Source organism: Aotus nancymaae, unplaced genomic scaffold (assembly GCF_030222135.1).
Source record: "Aotus nancymaae isolate 86718 unplaced genomic scaffold, 86718_ANA_hifiasm-v0.15.2.pri h1tg000040l, whole genome shotgun sequence".
In the NCBI taxonomy this organism is placed as follows: Eukaryota; Metazoa; Chordata; class Mammalia; order Primates; family Aotidae; genus Aotus; species Aotus nancymaae.
Genome location: NW_026988454.1, coordinates 98,790,877 through 98,808,917, shown reverse-complemented (window position 1 = coordinate 98,808,917; position 18,041 = coordinate 98,790,877).

Here is an 18,041-nt window from a genome sequence, read left to right as displayed (position 1 = left end):
AAATGGGACTTAACTAAACTAAAAAATTTTCATACAGCAAAAGCAGCTATTGACAGATTAAACAGAAAATCTACATAATGAAAAAATATGCAAAAATATACACAATAATTTAAGCCCTTCTGCCATTCTATTCATCAATATATATATAGATATTTATTTATTTACAGATCTACCTATGTATAGACATTAATTATTAAAATTATTAATGTTTAGACCCTGCCAAAATAAATTTATGATTTTCTTTACTTCAGCATGCACTTATATCAAAGCTTATTATATTCATATCTGTAGTTTGCATAATCAGCCATATGCATGAATGCACATACATCACTTAAAAAATATGTTCTTTTAACAGAAAATAATCATCACACTATCAATCAGATACCACAATCTCGTCCAAATTTGAGGTTAATTATTTGTAGCAAGACATGATGCTCAATAAATTTTTATAGAATAAAGCAATTAATATTCTACATCATTGAAATGTTTTATACCAATTGAGAAACTATAATTGTTACAGAAGAATTTAAACTGTAAATACAGCACCACTTATGAAATTAGATTTATCTTAGTTGTATTGTATTTATTTAACTTATAAAGCTTATTTAAGTTTTGTCTGTTTTTAAATGTTTTTGTTACAATGGTACTTTATTAAGTTTTTTATATGATAAAATAAAAAGTACTATACTTATACTATTTTTGGCAAAGATAGTTTTGCATTGTAAATGAAATTTTATACATTTAGTGCATAAATAAGCTGCTTATGTGAACAAAAATCAATGGAATCTATAAAAATACTAGAATTAATAAGTAATTAGGCAACATAACAGTAAACTAGGTGAATAAACAAAATTTAACCATGTTTCTATATAATAGCTATGAAAAACTGGAAAATGAAATTACAAAAGCAATTCCATTCAAAATAGCATAAGAGTAGAGCCAAGATGTCTGATTAGATGCAGCCATGAATAGCTTCTTCCACTGAGGGACCAGACCATCAAGAAGACTGGCACGCTTGTGGTGGTTCTTCAGAAGGAAGACATTTAGATTGTACAGAGAAAGAATGCAGAATTTGGACTGAATGGGGTGGAAAGTAAGAAGCCTGTACCTGGTTGCTGAGGACCAGAATTTGTTCCTGGTGCTGAGTGACTCCTGGGGAAGGGATGAGTTAAAAAGGCATGGTGTGGCCCACTCTCACCATGGATCTCCAGAATCCTGGCAGCAGGAGTCCCCACAACCCCAGTGAACATTTGAGCTGGCAGAGAAAACTGCTTGGAGTGTTGGCAGGGATAGGACTCCAGGCTGTGCAGAGCTGCAATAAAGCATGACCAAGGAAACGCATCTCCCAAGGCTTGCCACACTCCTCTAGGTGGCTTTAGCCTTTGTTGGCTGTTGGACCTGTACTATACAGGGCTATCTTGCCTGTAGGATAGGGCTAGGCTGATCTGAGTACCCCCATTTGCTGGCCTATCTTAGAATTCCTGTCTGGCTGCATCCAATTTCAGTACAGCCTCAGATGCTCAATTGAGGCACATTCCAGCAGCACTAACATAGCTCTTTCACCAGCAGACACCACCAAAGCATCAGAGAGCTTTTGCAGACAGGCCTGTACTGGCAAGTACATGCCCACAGCCTTGCCCCATCACTTTGCTGACATGCATTCAACTGCAGCCTGCCTCCACTGCTTTCCTGGCACACATGAATGCATGAATCTTACTGCCCTGCCACCACTGGCATTTTTGCATCTATGCAAACCTCACTGCTGCAACCCACCACAATGTGCACATTTGGACTCCACCATGGCTGGTACTCATGTAGACCCTGCCATGTCATTGCTACTGGCACATATATATGTGTACAGACTCCAGGATATTGACAACCTGCTGCTTCCAGCAAGTGCAGACCCTGCTGCCACTGCCTTAGTTAAGCTCTATTGCCAGCACCATCCCCACAGGTCACCCAATTTGAGTGTTATCACCAGTGAACCAGGAACACCTCAGGCTTCACTGTGCAGCCGGTGTCTAAGCACAGGTGCAAGAAAACAAAGCCATGAACCTGATCCCAGCACCCCAACTTAGGGTACATATCCCAGTAGTGCTGAGCTTAGCCTTTGACACCTAAAATTATCCAGAAATGAAGCTGCATTAGTCCATTTTCATGTTGCTGATAAAGACATATGTGAGATTGGGCAATTTACCAAAGAAAGAGTTTTATTGGACTTGCAATTCCAGATGGCTGAGGAGGCCTCAGAATCATGGTAGAAGGCAGGAGGAGCGAGTCACATCTTATGTGGATGACAGCAGGCAAAGAACTTGGGTAGGGAAACTCCTATTTTAAAACCATCAGATCGCCTGAGACTCATTCACTTTCAAGAGAACAGTACAGGAAAGACCCATCCCCATAATTCAGTCACCTCCCATTGGGTTCATCCCATGAAAAGAGGGAGTTGTGGGAGTTACAATTCAAGATAAGATTGGAGTGGGACACACACCCAAACCATATCAGAAGCCAATTAACCAACCCAACTTACATCTTTTATATTTTTTGGTGCCCTCGAGGGTTTGACTTATATCAATCATTTGGGACCTAAACTTGACACTTAAGCAAATGTACCTAACAGACATCTGCAGGATGCTCCACCCAACAACAACAGCATATATACTGTTCTCATCAACACATGGCACAGACTCTGTCAATCATAGAGCATAAAGCAATATTCAACAAATTTAAAAGTACTGAAATCATATCAAGTACAATCTTAGAGCATAGCACAAAATAAAGATGGAAATCGATTTCAAGAAGATCTTTCAAAACCATACTATTACATGGAAATTAAACAATCTAATCTTGAGTGATTTGAGGTAAACAATAAAATTAAGGCAGCAATCAAGAAATTCTTTGAAACTAGTAAAAGCAAAGATACAACACATACCACAATATTTGAGGCACAACTAAAGCACTGATAAGAGGAGTATTTTTAGCACTAAATATCACATTAAAAAGTTAGAAAGATCTCAAATTAACAACCTAACATGACATCTAGAGGAACTAGAAAACAAAAACATTCCAACCCCAAAGCTAGAAGAAGAAAAGCCCAAGCCAGAGCTGAATTGAAGAAAATTGAAATGCAAAATATAAATAAATTAATAAATTTAAAAAATACAAAAGATTAAAGAAACTAAAAGTTTGCTTTTGGAAAAATAAAATAGACTCCTAGCTAGACTAACAGTGGCAAAAAAGAAAGAAGATCCAAAAAAACACAGTTAGAAATGAATGACAAAGAAGACATTACTGCTGAAAGTGTAGAAATGCAGAAAACCCTCAGAGACTACTATGAACATTTCTGTGCACACAAACTAGAAGCAGATAAGTACCTGGAAACATATATCCTCTAAAGATTGAATCAGGAAGTTGAAATCTTAGACTAATAACAAGTTCAGATTTTGAAACAATAATAAAAAATCTTACCAAGTTTAGATTTTTCTTACCAACTAGAAAGAGCCCTGGACCAGTTGTATTCACAGCCAAATTCTAGCAGACATATGAAGAAGAGCTAGTGTCAGTCTTACTGAAAATATTTTGAAAATTGAGAGAAGGGATTCCTCCCACATGCATTCTATGAGCCTGACCTCATTTTGATACCAACACCTTCATTAAAGACACAATGAAAAAGGAAAACTTCCTTTCATTGTGTCTTCATGTAAAGGCACAATGAAAAAGGAAAACTTCTATCCAAAATCCCTGATGAACACAGAGGCAAAAATCCTCAACAAAATGCTGGCAAACCAAATTCAGCAGCACAACAACAAGCCAATCAACAACTATCAAGTAGGTTTTATTTTTGAGATGCAATGTTGGTTCAACATATGTAAATCAATAGATGTGTTTGATGACTTAAGCTAAATTAAAAACAAAAACACATGATCATCTCAATAGAAGCAGAATACGCTTTCAATAAAATCAACATCCCTTCATGTTAAAAACCCTCAACAAACTAGGAATGAAAGGAACATACATCAAAAAAATAAGAACCATTTATGTCAAACCCACAGCCAACACCATACTATATTGGCCAAAGCTGGAAGCAGTCCTCTAGAGAACTTGGACAAGACAAGGAGTCCCACTCTCACCACTCCTATTCTATACAGTGTTCAAAGCCCTAGCCAGAGCAATCAGGCAAGAAAAAGAAATAAAATATATCAAAATAAAAAGTAAAATGATCTCTCTTTGCAGAAGATGTGATTCTATTCTAGAAATACGAGTTTCAGAAGACTTCTTTCTATTTCTGTGAAAAATGTCATTGGTAATTTGGTAAGAATAGTGTCAAATCTATAAATTGCTTTGGGGAATATGGCCATTTAAAAAGTGTAAGTGCAAAAGCCGTTATGTTTAGCAGAACATGTGAGTATTCACTGTATTAATAGGTAGTGATCAGCCATGGTGACCTACAGAGGATTTTCAGAACCAAAGTGGAATCAGAAAACGTCTATAGGGAGAAAAGAGTTATAGTCCATTGTGCAATACTAAAGTCCGATTAATGTAAGAAGAATTACATCTGTAAGAAGAGACAGAGCCTAAGTAGGATACGAAGGGTGTCCCCGTGAGGTAGTTGAAGGTATATAATAGAATAAATTGCAGAGAAATAAGGCCACATGTATGTAATCAATTGGTTTTCAGCCAGTATATAAATTTAATTCAGTGGAAAAAGTATTTTTAACAAACTGTGACAAAATTTATTATGTGTACCCAATGTCAAAATGTACAATTCAACCCCTATATCAAATGAAACAAAAACAACTGAAACAGATAATAGATCTAAACTTAAAATAGTGCACCATAAGATATCTGAAGATAATATAAATGCCTACATAATTTTGAGGTGGCAGTTTCTGGAGATACAACATTAAATCAATAATAATAAAGAATACAAAATTACAAATTGGATTTTATTAAAGTCAAATATTTTTTCTCACTAAATGATACCATATGGGTCATAAATAAGCAAGCCACAGATTATAAATAATACATTTTCTTTATAAATATCTAATAAATCTCCATAGAACTTATTACTAAAGAATTAAAATGCAAGAAAAAATGGGCAACAGAGTTCAACAGTTATTTAACAACAGCATGTAGAAGCATGGCCAATACACAGAAAAAATGTACTGTACATAATTACCCTAAAGGAAAATACAAGTTAAAGCCATATTTCATAACCACTAGAATGACTAAAATAAATAAATAAATAAATAAATAAATAAATAAATAAATAAATAAATAAAACACCAAGATTAGGAAGCATAAAAAACTCACATATTGTTGATGGAAGCATAAAATAAAACAATCACTTTGGCAAACTATTTAACAGATTTTAGTATAGTTCAAAATGCATCTACTCTGTGACTCAGTAATTACTATTCTAAGTGCTATCCAAGAAGAATGAAAGCTAGTGTTTACATATAAAAATTCTTGTTCAGTAGCATTTGTGATAGTCTTATTCATAATAACCTAAAAGTGAAAATGACCCAAATCTCCACAAAAAGAATGAATAAACAAATTGTGGTATATTCATACAATGGAATACTAATCAGTATTAAAATTTAAGGAACTACTGTTACACAGAATAATATATGGATTAAATTTGAAAACACATTGAGTAGAAAAAAGCCACATACAAAAGAATGTATACTGTGTAGTATTATTTATAAGAATTTCAAGAACATAAAACACTATATTTGGTACCAATAAATCAGAATGGGGTTAGCCCTTTGGTCTTTATATGAGAGAGAACATTATAAGTGAAATATCATGGGTGATGAAGAGGTTCTTAATGTTCTAGATGCTAGTTTTATGCACATATTGAAAAAAATGCTGTTCTTTGCTATCTAAAATATCTTAGCCTTCCTCAAATCTGCAGAGTTTCTTTCTCTTTCTCTTTTTTCCTAAAAACATCATGATTTTACCTTTCATGGTAAAAAAAAAAATTGTTGGCTATGCCATGAAGTACAGTTTATATTTATGTTTTTTTCCAATATTATTGAGTTACTCCACCACATTTTTGTGAAAATATCTGACTTTGTCCACTGAACTGAATTAGTGACTTTCTTGAAAATCAACGAGTCTGTTTCTATGCAACTATTTTAGGCTAAAACGACTATTCCAGTAGTTCTATCTCAATTATTATAATTTTATGATAAGTCTTAGAGTATGTCAGTATAAATTTTCTGGTTTTCAAGATTATCTTGGTTACTCTAGATCACTTGTATTTTCATATACATTTTGTGATTACTTTGTCAGTTAATATAAATAACTTGAATTTTTTGTTAGGACTATATTAAATATACATTAATTTGGTAAGAATTTAAATCTTAAAAATAGCACCTTTACCAATTAATATGCATGAGGTTATTTATTCATTGATGTAGGCCTTCCTTATTTTTTTTCTCCACAACGTTCATGACTTCTTGTGTCTCACAGTTGATTTCTCCTATCTAATCTTGTGTCTCACATCTGTTGCTTCATATAATTGATTTAGTTCCTTTTCTTTTTTTGCTTTTTTTGCATTTATTAACTACATTGGTTTCCTATTACTGCTCTAGCAAACCACAATTATAGTGGTGTTAAAACCGCACAAATTTATTACCTCTCAGTTTTGTAAGTCAGAAATCTCAAATGGCCTCTCTCTTCCCTTCACCTTTGTTTCTGTCGTCATTTTATCTCCTTCTCCAACTCTGAATTTTCTGCATCTGTCTTACAATGATCTTTGCAGTTGTATTGAGTATAGCCAGATAATTCAGGTCAATCTCCAGTCTCAGGGCCCTTAATTTAATAACACCTACGAAGTTCATTATTCCATCTGTTGTAACAGACACACAGGTTAGGAAAATCAGGATGTGAACAACTTTGCAGGAGTGAAGAGACAGTATTCTGCCTATCATACTGTTTTGGCAGAAAATGTGACTGAAATGATTTTAAAAATGATCCATGTAATACAGGAGTCACAAATTCTCTTAGGAAGTTTCAAATATCCAAAAAAATAATGAGTCACAATTCAAAAGTTTAAATAAAGAGAATGCCACAATTGTATATGAATTTTAGAAAGATCACTTCATTCCAATGTGACAAATAAACTAGACAGGGAAAGATTATAGACCAAAGGAGCAATTAGAATACTGTGTTAGTGATTTAGTTAAAGATATTATTTTGTTTTACAGTGGTGGCAATGCTGATAATGGACAGAATAAAGACATTGAAGAGGCTGAATGGAAGATCTTGGTAAGTCTTAGCTTGTGGGTGTTTAATTTAAATTCTGTTCACATTTTTTGTACAAGCTGAGTGATTTGGCTTTCAGATGCACAGCTTGAGAACAACCTACTTTCCTGGTACATAAAACGTTCATTTAATGTGAGAAAAATCCTAATTCTTAATGCTTGATTATTTGATAGTATGAATCAAAAAAGTAAAAACTTAAAAAAAATAAACTACAATTATCAACATATTTGAAATTTTGATTGTCACTTCTTTCATCTCACTGAATTTTAAAAACTGCATAGAATCAATAATTTGTAAATCCTGATGCATACGTCTCCCTTATTATTTTGTGAGTGGCAAACTTTATATAGAAGAATTCACAATGAAATTATGACTCAGTATGTAGACATTAAAGAAGAACATGAGGGTTTCTATTTATTTTTTTCTTCTTTAGAATGATAGCTTTAACTATTTTTTAGAAACTGAATGTTTTTAATTTTTCTCTTGTTTGAGTAGTTGCTGAAAATCCAACCATTAATTTTAGCAGTAAGTTGACTTTTATATCTCATTTTGTTTTTAGGGTTCTTTCATTTTTTTTTTTTTGATTCATGTGTATGTGTCTTCTCATAGATATTTTAGTATAAATTTGAGAAGGGTAGCAATAGCGGCTACTGGCTAGGTGTTATCTTAAAGGAGAAATGCCTAGTTTGTTTTTGTGGCAGGTAGAACATTATAGAAGAAAGTTCTATAGGTAGAACCTTTAGAAGATATGTGTTCATTTGCATCAGAAATTCCTTCGAGAAGTAATTCTTTATAACATGTCACTGCATCATAGTTCTTATGGGAAGGCCACAGTTTTTGTCTGCAAGGTCCTCAGGAATGAAATCTGTCAATTTTTTCTTGACTGACTTTAAATTTCCATGGTCCTCAGTCTTAAAATTAAGATTTAATAACTCCCTCTTGGCAGCAGCTAAACTAGGGATTCCAAGGTACTTAAGAGAAATCTCAAATTGTTCACCATGTATCCAATCTTCAATAAGGCAAAATGCCACCTTTTTCAAATTAAGCTCTTGCAATCTCCCTGAGTAGCATGTGAATCCTTATCTAGCTATGCAAATTGTAGTCTACTCATGTGTATATAAGAATTGCCTAGAGGAGAGATGAGGCATGATCTAGGCACAAGTTGATAAGAAAGGTAAAATAAGGCAACACTGGAAATTTTTCTTTAATACTATTTTTTATACTTATCAATTTTTGTCACCTCATATTCCTTTTTATTATAATTTGCTTAGTAAAAATAAGAAAAGGAAGACAGTTTGTATAAGCTAACTTCAATGTACAAACATTTAAGTGCCTATATGATTTAAAGGTCCATGCGTAAGTTATATAGAAACACTTTCGTTTGACTTTCAAAATAAACTGTAATTTTTATTTTGTTAAAAATTAAGAAAGTAAATCGTTGCAAAATAGTGATTGATAAATGCCAAAACTTGTTTACAAGTTAAAATAGTTAAAGATTAGACCAAAAATAAATGAAATCTAGACTAAAAAATTACAAACAATGAACATAACAAAAAGTTGTTTTTTGAAAAGATAAACAGAATCAACAAACTTTAACCGGACTAAAGAGCAAAAACAGTGTGATGGTGCATGCCTGTAATCCCATATATTTGAGATGCTGAGGCATGAGAATTGCTTGAACCCACGTGGTGGAGGTTGTAGTGAGCCTGGATCATGCCACTTGCACCCCAGTCTGGGGGATATAGTAAGACTGTGTCAAAAAAAAGGTAATCTCAAAAGAATCGCAAACAAAAAATGGAGTCATTACAACTGATACCAAGTTTATGGATGAAATCCTGTCATTTGTAGGATCATGAACGGAAATGGAAGACATTATATTAAGTGAAATAAACAGAAACAGAAAGACAATATGCATTTTCTTACTAATAGGTGGAAGCTACAAAAATTGATCTTATGTGGATAGTGAATAGAATAGCGGTTTACCAGAAAGCAGAAAATGTAATGGAAAAGCAGGGGAGGATAAAAGGGTGGTTGGTTGGTTGATTAATTGGTACAAAAATACAGTTAGATAAAAAAAATAAGTTCTGGTGTTTAATTGCATAATAGGGCAACAGTAGTTAAAAATAATTTATTGTATATTTCAAAATAGCCAAAATATAATATTTGAAATATTCCTAACACGAAAAAGTAATACATGTTTGAGGTAATGGATATCACAACCACCCTGATTTGTTAATTACACATTGTATGCTTTTATCAAAATAGCACATTTACCCCAAAAATATGTACAATTATTACATTTCAATTACAAAAATAAACTTGACAAAAGGACATAATATTAGCAAATAAGAGATTATTTTGCTAACTAATCTAATAGGATCTGATAAAAGATAAGTTTCCCAGCACTTTCAGTTTTTTTTATGTGAGCCTTGGAGTTACTTCCATGTTATTTTTTACATACTCATTGAATGAATATTCTGTCTCTCAAAATATGACTTCAAGGTAGACTAAAAATATAAATTCTATTACACAGAGCTAAACTATAACTTTGTCAAAATATTCATTGTTATTCTTCTATCCCATGGCTAATCATTGAAATTATCTATACAAGATATTTGATATAGTTTGGCTCTGTGTCCCACTCAAATATCAGCTTGAATTGTAATCCCCATAATCCCCACTTGTTGAGAGAAAGACCAGATGGGAGGTAATTGGATTGTGGAGGCAGTTGCTCCCATGCTGTTCTCATGATAATGAATAAGTTCTCAGGAGATCTAATGGTTTTATAAGTATTTGACAGTTCCTCTTTTAAACATTTCTCTTTCCTGCCCTTGTGAAGAAGGTACCTGCTTCCCATTCCTCCATAAGTGTAAGTGTTCTGAGGCCTCCTTAACTATGTGGAAATGTGAATCAATTAAAGCTCTTTCCTTTATGAATTATCCAGTTTCAGGGAAGTTATTTACAGTAGTGTGAAAATGGACTAATACAATCTTCATAATGTCATACTCTGTACTTAGATTCTCCTATTTAGTATTTTTCATCCTGTAAGTAAATCTCGAGGCTCTACCTAAGTCCCACGAGTTATCCCTTGTTTCCATTTATAATATCAGAAAATAACTTTATGAAATAAACCATGCCTGTAGAATCATGAGATAATGAATAAAAACTAGGTAAATCTTAGAGTAATGAAGATAATTTTTAGAGGCTATACAATTGTATCAAGAAGATAATAGCAGCTAGAATGTGGGAAACCTTTTCTTATTGGAGTACCAAGTGTTCTTTTGGTAATAACTCCAAATTTCAATTTGACTACTACATTTAATCTAAAGCAATTCTATGTATTTTTCTCAGGTCTATTTTAATGTAGCTTTCAACACAGATTATTAAGTTACTCATTATACTTTTGCTTACTTTTATTTGCATGAACTGCTATTTACATATTTCACTGTTTTCCTCAATGAAATTCTTCATACTCTTTACAACTTAGTTTACTTTTACATGAATGAAAATATTTTTCTCAGAAAACAGAATGCAAGAAAATTTAAAGTGGTATAATAATTTCATTTCTCCCATTTATTTTTATCCTTTAATCCTTTTTTCTGTTTTAGGATTACTCTACACAGATGTTTTCTGCCCTTGCTAAAATACAATAGGAAATTTTACGTGAAGCACATGTTCAACTAACAGTTATTTGTTAATTGATTAATTATTGGATTGATTGATTCATTGATTCTTATTTAAAAGTATCTACAATGTCAATGCATATTTTTAGAGTCATAAGCCATTTAACTAATTAGGGTAATATTTATATTATCTAAATCTTAGCTATAAAAGAAATATTACATTATTAATTAGTATACCTGTGTTTTAGTTTTGGTCAATTATCAACTTTTGACAAATTATTAAATACATATGGAGGGAGGTTATTCATCTGTAAGATGATATGGGTATAGTAAATGGTCTCTTAAGTTATTGGGTAGTTTTGTGCATAAAATTATGCTAGCTTTTACTTTGCAAGCATGTTTACCTTAATTAACTGTAATGCCTCACATTACACATATAAATTTCATGTACCGCTTAGATATACAGATTTTCGTAGAACTCAGAAATGAATGCAATATTTATTATGAAAATGACAGTAGTATTTTATTCTTTATTGAGTACTTGTTAGCTTTCAATCACTGAAGGGATGTATATATACATATTAAGCAATCCTTTTATCATTTGAGAAAAATAAGGTCTAAGAAAATTGTGCTATTTGTCTTTGGTAAGAAAGCTAATAAATCTTGAAGTCATATTTCCATCCTTAACTGCCATGATATATTATTTTCTCAACCTGAGGAAGAGAAAACAGACATATATATTTATATAGAACAAAAGATTGATTAATAATGTTCCTTATGATCAAATACCTGGTCTTCAGTTTTCTTAAGAATTCAATATTTTCCTATAAATAGTATAACATTCTAAAATTTCTTCCCCTAAATTTTGACCTATCAGTAATGTAAGTGACTTGTTAACAATTGTTATGTCAAACATAAATGGATGCATATTAACTTTAAAATTTAGATGCCTGTTAAAAATACTACGTATAGCTGAATCCTATGATTCAATCTAATTAGACTTAACCAAAGTAGATAATTTTAACTTGAAAAAAAATAAGTAGAATAGTTCTGAAACATTATTATTAATGTCAGGAATACATATAAAATTTATTTATTATTGATCTCTCACTTGTAAGATAATGTTTTAAATATTAAATAAAAGTACATTGTGTAGCTTTTTAAAACAATTATTTTTAAGAATTATTCAACGTTATTATTTATTTTGTACAATGCTAAGAGTCTTCTATATTTCATCTGAATTATTCAAAAACTAATTCTATGTATTTGTTATTCTAGTTTGAAATGAATAAATTTATAGCTTACTTGCCCTTATCATTGGTAAGAATTTCTATATTCATAATTTATTATTTATTATTGTAATTTAATAGATAATAGAGAAATGGAACAATGATAATATGAAATAAAGCATTTTCATAATTCAAGCTGTTCCATGTAGAATGACACATTTTGCAGTCAATAGAGAACTCCCCTTTCTCTGATGTCTGCTTATTTGGAAAAATACAATAAAGTAAATCATATATAACTGAATTATAAAATCTGCTTGCCATGTAACTCATTGTAATTTATAAATCCAGAGTACTCTGTTCACTTCCTTTATATATACCCATGGCCCAGTAATTATAATATAATGTTATAATGCAAATTGTAATCAAACTTTTATCAAATTTTACTAGTTACCATAGTCCCCTCTTATCCCCAGTTTTCCTTTCTGTAGTTTCAGTAACCCATGATAAACTACAGTCTGAAAATATTAAATGGAAAATCCAAAATTAAACAATGCAAAAGTTTTAAATGCAGGTTGTTTTAAATAGCATGATGAAATCTTGTCTTTTCATGTTCTCTCTCAGCCAGGATGTGAAATATTCCTTTGTCCAGCTATCCATGCTGTGAAAGCTACCTTCCCATTAGTCACTAGGAGCCATCTTGGTTGTCATATTGACTGTAACTGTATTGCAGTGCTTGTTTTCGAGTAATCCTTATTTTACTTAATAATGACCCCAAAGTGCAAAAATGCTGTGCCTGATTTATAAATCAAAGATTATTAAAGGTATGTATGTATAAGAGAAAAAAAACCACTATATATAGAATTTGGCACTATTCATATCGGGAATCCACAAGAACATATTTTCTTTGAGTAAGAGGGTGCTAATCTATGTCAATTTTGGACTTAGTCTCTTTTTATCCTAAGGCCTTTCTGTAAAACAGGAAACAAATGAAACAAAACCTTTGTTTATAGGCGTTTCCTCCCCTAAAATTATATGCAAATTTTAGAAGGTAAAACAATCTCGTCTATAATTTACTAGAATGGGGTAGCTTTCCTTTCCTTTTTCTGAAAATTTTTCATGTTCTTTATGTTCTACCAGGTTTGGTTTACCTATAGTAACCACAAATGTGGTGAACCATTTTGTTTTCCAGAGAAGATACGCATGACACAAGTAAAGAATTGAAATGAGTTATTTTCTGGTTTAGTGAACACATGTATACTATTTGGGAATGAAGATACAATCACAGAGTCAACAGAACATCACTGGATAAAACATAATTTAACTTATTCTTCAAGGATAATGCATAAAATATAAGTGCTTACACCTCATCTTTTTACTTGGTAGACCTATTAACTATATAAAGGCAGCACAGAAGACAACAAAAATATGCCTTGCTGCTGACACATAATTAAATAGTTTGGAAACCCTATTTAAGGTCTGCAAGTTCTAATACTTCTATAAAATATTTGTAACTAAATGAATTATATGTCATTGAACTGTGTTAGTGAAAACCGTAAGTGTTTTTAGAATAATTTAGACAATTATCCTCTTGGCCTATGTGACGAAGCCATATTTTTACAACTAGAAAATCCAATAGACAATTTAAGGAAGATACTTATAAAACAAAAATATGTGTGTTTTAAATATATAGAATTTATATTTAAATGTGATGTTTTATATGAAATATTTTAAGATGAAAAATAAAATATAAATTTAGAAATTCTTATACATTCACTAACATTGACATTTTAATAACTTTTGAAATACATACAAATATTTTATAATCCATTTTGAAATATGTGGACAACTTATGTCATGGGAGAACTATACAAAAATGATACATTAAGGTATAAATATTTTAATTGGCTTTTGTAGGGCACTGAACTAACCTTGAACTAAAAATATTAATGAAATCACTACCTAATATTTATATCACAAAATAGCCAAAGATTGGATCTGTCAGTAATTAACATCAATAATTGACACTAGTATATGAGTTGATATAAAAGTAAATATAGAAATAAATATACCTGCATTTAATTTCATAATGAAAATTTACCAGGATAACAAGCAATATGAAAATTTAATTTTACAAATATAGTTTTTAATAGTAAGTAAAATGCTCAACAAGAAGATAAATAAAATTTTTATTTGAGCATTTAAGAAGGATTCAGATGGCCAACAGGTATATACTTTGTTTTTTTTTTTTTTTTTTTTTGCATATTTTGCAAACTTTGACTTTATGTCTTTAATCAATTTCAGAGAATTCTCAACAAGTATCTTTTAGAATGTTATTTATCTTCATTCTCTTTTTTCTCTTTCTTATACTCAAATTTGTATATAGTGAATTTTTGTAACATGACCCACATTTCTTTTATATCCTTTTCCATGTTGTTATCTTTTCTTTATGTATATTACTCTTGATATGTTCTCCTGACTTATACTCCAGATCAGTAATCTTTTTTCTGCTTAAATATACTATAAACACATCTATTGAATTTTTTAAATTATTATTATATTGTTCTAGAATATAGTTCTAGACTTTAAATAACAATACAAAAATTTAAATTATATGGTGAAATTATTTCTGATCTTGAACACTTTAATCATAGTTATTTTAATGTTAGTTTCTGAATAAATTATGAATCTGTACCTACTGTTCTTTTTTCTCTTGATTGTTAATCATCTGATCCTGCTTACTGGCATGCTTGGTGACATTTGAGCGAATGCTGGACATTGAGTATGAGAAGTTAAGATGATGCTTGGTGATGTTACTTACTCCCGAGTGAATTTACTTACCTTCTTTTAGGGTCTTTGAAAATAGGCAGATTACCTCCTTTTAGTCCATGCAAGGTTTCAGGTTTTGTAGATCTCATTTGTTTCTAGATTTCCATTCCTACCCTAGCCCTCACTAATAACCTAAGTATTTACCAGCTTTCCTCCATTTGTAATGTCCTGAAGTTCAACACCTATCTTGCTTAGGTCTGCAAAATACTTAAATATTTGCTTAATGATATAGCATCACAGCACCTTATTTTAATTTATTTTTCAAACTTTTTAATAATATTCAGCTTAAGATTCAGCAAGTGACTCAAGAAGAAAACCACATAGCAATTTTAGAAGAATGAACCCTTCCTTTTTCTATATCGCATCTCCCTAATACTCAGATTCCTTGAAAGCCCTGAATTTCAATTTCTGTGACCTTGGCTCAGTGTGGCTACTATGCACCTAAAGCTGCTTCTTTCAACCTCTATCCTCCTACAGCAAACCAGCAGATTATTCACAGGACCAAAGTAGAGGCAAATGTGAGGCTCACCATATGTCAACCTCTACTGAAAAGTATTCTGATATGCTACTAGTGGAAATATAAATTATTACTAATTGGAGAAAGAAATTAGAAAATAGAAAATTGCTGGTAAAATTTTGAGTAAAAAATTTTCTGATAAAAAAAGAAATACCAGAAGAAACCTATTTTTAGGATTATACATTCTGAGAATTTTTGCAAATATATACAAGAGGATACAGGCTAGTAAAAGGGAAGACTTCACAAACCAATAAATATCTATTAATAGGGAAATGAATAAATAATAGTTATGTTCATACCATAGACTAATACAGGATGCACATTTCTACAGAATCTCTGAGAGGAAGCATGATGATTTCTGAGGACATGCTACAGGAAAACAAATATAACTGGTAAAAATTATTTTTAGAAATATATATTTGAAGGCATTTAAAAATTGTAGAAACTTCCTAAGGGCAACCAGCAAATGGAACAAACATTTATTTAAGGAAACATTTGGATCATGTTAAGGACAGTGAGAATCTGGCATTCGAAGAACAATGATTTTCTTCCCCAGTCAGTTCATCAAAAGATAAGTTATATTCCTGGCATATATTTTTTACTAAGTATATGAGATTCCTTCTTCCCTGGCTACCATTCTAGGGCTATGGTATATGGTATCTGCTAAGAAGAGCAGGCTGCCAGCATTTATCATCCTTACCAGATCATCTGTGCCATAGAATCTCTGTTTTTGTTTTGTTTTGTTTTTTTAAATTGTACTTTAGGTTCTGGGGTACATGTGCAGATCACACAGGGTTGTTGCATAGGTACATACATAGCAAATTGGTTAGCTGCTTCCATTCCCCCGTCATCTTTATCTGGCATTTCTCCCCACGGTATCCATCCTCACACCTTACTGTCCCTCCATTAGCCCCCACCAATTGACCCCAGTGTGTGATGTTCCCCTCCCTGTGTCCACTTGTTCTCATTGTTCAACATCCACCTATGAGTGAGAACATACGGTGTTTGATTTTCTGTTCTTGTGTCACTTTGCTGAGAATGATGGTTTCCAGATTCATTAAAGTCCCTACAAAGGACATGAACTCATTGTTTTTTTTTTTTTAATGGCTGCGTAGTATTTCATGGTGTATATGTGCCACATTTTCTTTGTCCAATATATCATTGATAGGCATTTCGGTTGGTTCCAGGTCTTTGCTATTGTAAACAGGGCCTCAATGAACATACATGTGCATGTGTCTTTTTAATAGAACAATTTATAATCCTTTTGGTATATACCCAGCATTTTTTTATATGTTTGTTTGCTTCATATATGTCTTCTTTTGAGAAGGGTCTGTTTGTATCTTTCACCCACTTTTGAATGGGTTTGTTTTTTTCTTGTGGATCTGTTTTAGTTCTTTGTAGATTCTGGATACTAGCCCTTTGTCAGATGGGTAGATAGCAGAAATTTTTTCCCATTCTGTTGGTTGCCAGTTCGCTCTAATGATTGCTTCTTTTGCTGTACAAAAGCTCTGAAGTTTAATTAGATCCCATTTGTCTATTTGAGCTTTTGTTGCCATTGCTTTTGGGGTTTTAGTCACGAAGTCCTTGCCTTTGTCTTTTCTTTTCTTTTTTTTTTTTTTTGAGATGGAGTCTCACTCTGTCTCCAGGGTAGAGTGCAGTGGCACTATCTCAGATCACTGCAACCTCTGTCTCCTAGGGTTCAAGCAATTCCTCCTGCCTAGCCCCCAAAGTAGCTGGGATTACAGGTGTGTGCCACCATGCCTGGCTAATTTTTTTGTATTTTTAGGGGAGATGAGGTTTCACTGTGTTAGCCAGGATGGTCTCGATCACCTTATCTCTCGATCTGCCCGCCTCAGCCTCCCAAAGTGCTGTGATTGTGGGCATGATCCACCGTGCCCACGCTGAAGCTCTGTTTTAATCAATAACAGCTGTGAGGTCTGTGGCTCCCTTCCTCCGCCCATTGTCCATTGAAAAGGTAAAAACTCTACTCCAGATGCAGCAGGATGAAAACACTGGGCCCTAATTGTTCTTACCGCAATTTGCTCATAGGATGGAGATTTCTCATCAGGAGAGGCAAGCTGAAAAACACAGAGGCTACACTCCCTGCCCTGTACCCTGCTTACAAATCACGGTGCCATCTGAGAGAAGTGGGCCATTACTCTATCTCTAGCTCTAGCTCCAAGATAGTGGTACAAATGTTTTACTCTGGGTGAAATGTAGATCTTAAGAAAAGAGAAATTAGTACTTCTCCCTAAGTGGACAGATTTTATTTGGAAAAAAAGCTCAGAGAGTAAAACCTAAGGGCACTGTTGAAAGCATTGGGGATTTTCATGGTATGCAGTTAAGAGGAGATGCTATCTCTAAGAAAGCAAAAAGATCAAGTGCAGAACTAGAAGTTTAAAATAGACAATCAGAGAAATAGGCAGCTGAAAAGAGCCCTCCTGGGGTCATAAAAAAAACTCAATAATATGCATCAAAGTCTACCTACCATTAACTGTATATTTGTGTACCCCCAAAATTTATATCCTGAAACCCTAATCCCCAAAGTGATTTAACTTGTATATATGGCTTTTG